This window comes from Suricata suricatta, chromosome 4, assembly GCF_006229205.1.
Source record: "Suricata suricatta isolate VVHF042 chromosome 4, meerkat_22Aug2017_6uvM2_HiC, whole genome shotgun sequence".
NCBI lineage: Eukaryota > Metazoa > Chordata > Mammalia > Carnivora > Herpestidae > Suricata > Suricata suricatta.
Window position 1 is genome coordinate 140,918,857 of NC_043703.1, and position 3,800 is coordinate 140,922,656.

Here is a 3,800-nt window from a genome sequence, read left to right on the forward strand (position 1 = left end):
CCCGGGGCGACGGGAGCGCGCCCTGCCCAAGCTCCTGGGGCCCAGCCCAGCTCCCGCTTCAAGCAGCGACCAAGGCGGGGGAGGCGGCGGGGGAGCTCGGGGGGAGGAGATATAATATGCGCCGGGCAGAAGGGCTGCGATCTCGGAAATTAAAGTCAAACCTGCAATTAAACTGCAAGATGCCGGGGTGCGATGCCGGGTCCCCGATCTGTCCCCCCTCGCCGACCTCTCCTGGCCGGGCCCCTGGTGCAGCGAGAGGATGCTTCGGCTCGGCTCCTGCGCGGCCGGCCGGCTCGGCGTAGGAGGAGGCGCTGGCCAGCCCGGGGACAGCTCAGCATCCGCAGCCGCAGCCCGCAGCCCCAGGCCGCCGGTTTAAATGCCAGCCGTGCAGGAAGCCGGCTGGCGGAGGAAGTCCCCTAGTACTGGCAAGGCCAGCCCGGCCCGTCGGCCCCGGCGCCGAGAAGCTGAGCAGGGCGCCGCCATGTGTGTGGGCAGGCGCTCCGCGGGGGACCGGCGACCGCAGCCTGGGAAGGGAGGGATGCGGAGTTCTGTGGGAACGCTCCGGCATTTCAGTCCGGGCCTCTGGAGGGTTGATTTGGGAACAGCGCCCTCTCAGGGACGGCTGCGAAGACAGATTTGGCCCGCTCCACCCTCTCCCAGCTTTTAAATAGCCTTTCCTGTAGTTGCCGAGGCTGATTCCTTAGGAAGACAGGCAGGTACTCTAGTATTTAGGAACATTTCCCTTGGGGCATGTAAAGAAGAGGCCAATATCAGGTTACACAAAAATGACCAGAACTGTCAGGACCCAAACTCTTTGCTAGATCTACGGTGAAGTCAAAACCATCCCCATTCATTCATTCGTTCGTTCGTTCGTTCATTCCTTCCAATAACACAAAACAGAAGGAGCAAAACTCCCCCAGGCGTGGAGCCGGTACTATGGGGGCAGACACAGTTATGGTGACTGTGATACAAAGTTAATCACAAAGACCAGCACAGACGCTGTCTTCCAGGAGCTCCATTCCGGGGTGAGCTTTCAAGAGGACACATGAGCAGATGGTGAACAGGGGCATTCTTTTTGTCTGTATAATCTGAGGAAGGCTTCCCAGAAGGCATGACTATGCTGGATCTCAAGTGATGAATCAGAGAAGCGGCGGAGACATCCCAGGCCTTGTAAAGGGCATTTGCAAAGTCTTGAGAAGATGGAAGAAGTCAGGGTTAACAGTTTCCATAGCTAGAGTATTAGGGTTCAGGAAGGTAGAAGGGAGTGACCCAGGCCAGGGTAGAAGGCTCTGCTTGCCAGAGTAGAAATCATATAGGGGATAAAGAACCAATAATACTAGTGTTACTCTTACTTGTTAACATTAACTAGGTGCTCACCGCTTGCGGGGCCTGGGCTAAGTTCTCAGCGTGCATGTTGCATTAAACTTTCACAGCAGCTGTGATGCAGAATGTATTATTTCCAGTGTCACACTGAGGGGAATGGGGGTGGGGACACTTGGCCACGTGTAAGCAAAAGGGGTGCATTGTCTGTATGGAATTTAAACACAATAATAAAACCAACTTGACATCACTGGCTTTATACTAGCTCTCGTCTAAACAGTGCCAGTCAGAAACCACTCCTCCCCACTGGGGCGGAGGGCTCCCATTCCCTGCCACAGATCAGGACAGAGTAGGCTAATGGTCTCAGCTAAACTGCTGATGCGGGCAGCGGTCAGGGAGGGATTGGATGAGAAAAGGAGGCTGGAGGCCAAGAGTCTGGTTTGGAAACTATTCAAAAATTTACGAGACAGCGGCCATTAGGATGGGGATAGGGTCGTATTCAAGAGAATTTTTATGGCATAGAATCGACAGACCTTGGCAGGCAATAAAGAGAGGGGATGAAGGTAAGGCTGAGTCTGGGATGATTTCAAATTTCCTACTGCAGAAGATGGTTGGAGATGCTGGCTCCCCAGGCAAGGGGGTCAGGGAGAGGGCAGATTTAGCGTTTAAAGAGGATATGTTCAATTACTGGGATCATATGGTATTTCTATTTTTAATTTTTTGAGGAAACTCCAGACTGTTTTCCACAGTGGCTGCACCAATTTGCATTTCCACCAACAGTGCCCGGGGTTTTCTTTTTCTTCACATCTTCACCAACAGCTGGTATTTCTTGTCTCTTTGATTCTAGTCATTCTGCCAGGTATAAGGTCGGTATCTCATTGTGGTTTTGATTTGCATTTCCCTGATGATGAGTGATGTTGAGCATCTTTTCATGTGACTATACTTATCATGGGGAGCACTGAGTAATGTATAGAATTGTTGGATCATTATATTGTATACCTAAAAGAAATAGACCCCTGTATGTTAATGATACTTCCACAACAACAAATTAAAATACATAAAGATGATGCATTCAGTCTGAAACATGTGGTGGTCGTGATAGGCATGGGAGCTCCAAGTGGAAGAGTATGGTGAAGCTGCAGGGATTTGGGTGGGGTTATCAGAGATGGGTGCTGGCTAGGATCTCTCCGCATACAGCTCAGAACTCCTGACTCCCTCCCTGAAATCCAGAGCCCATTGCTTCTTTGCACTCCTGTTGGAGTAACCACTCAGATTAATGTTTCGCCCTTGGTGTTTATTTAGCACCGGCGCCTGAGCACAAGGGCCAACATCCGAGAAATAACAACTCACATGGCTGGCGTGGAAATGGAGCCATCAAAACAGAGACACCTGCCTTCCAGAGGAGCCTGGCCTAAGTTCCCGTGCTGTGCTGGGTGTAGAGATAGAAAAGAGAACAAAAAAGATATCACAGTACACAAAGCCAGCAACACAGCATCCAAAATACGTAGTTAATGCCTGTACATCTATCAGGAAAAAGAAAACATTCCAAATAGAAGAACCGCTAGGAAAAAAATGCCAGAAGACACAAAAATTCCCTTTACAAAAGTGTTTATGTGAATGTCCTATAGAACATAAGGGAAGATGTTAAACCCTAGTAGTAGGATCTGGAGCTTGGGAGGTCTGCGTCTGTCCAGGACGGCAAGTGCTGGGGAAGAAATCTGGGGATTCCACTGTGGAAATATTTCAATATTTTAGTAGGCAGGACAGCCATGTTGTTGTGTGCCACTGAATGTCAGCCCTGACTGTCTAATTTCCTGAGTGCCCATTGACACATCTAACTCTAGCTCTCAATCCTGTAACCATTCTTTGGGAGGGGACCAAGCTGGAGTGTAGCATTCCTATATACTAGCAAGCATGACACTGGTAAATCTTATAAGATACAGTTTACAAAAAAAAAAAAAAAAAAAGAGCTTAGGGATAAATCTAACAAAGATGTGCAAGAAAATGATAAAACTGAATGGAAAGACATTTAAAGAAGTTCTAAGTAAACGGGAGAGCTGTACCATGTTTAATTATGAAAAGATTCCAGGTCTCAAAGATGTGAATTTTTCTTAACAGCAAAATTGCTAGATTCAATAATTGATAGGATTTAAATTAAAATCTGAATAAGGTTTTCCCTGGAAGTTAACAAGATGATTCTAACAATAGTCCAAGAATAGCTAAGATATTGAAGAAGAAGGAAGAGGAGAGGAAGGAACTGGAGGAGGAGGAGGAGGAAGAGAGGGAGGAGGAGGAGAAGGAGGAGGAAGCAGGAGGAGTAGAAGACAGTAACACAATAGAAAACAACTAGTCGAAGGGAACTAGCCCTAGTGGATGTCATCATCAAGGTGCAATGGTGAAGATGGTGTGGTTTTGGCGCAGAGATAGGCCAGTAGAACAATGAGGTAGCAAATGTGGAAACCTGATATACAGAGAAATTA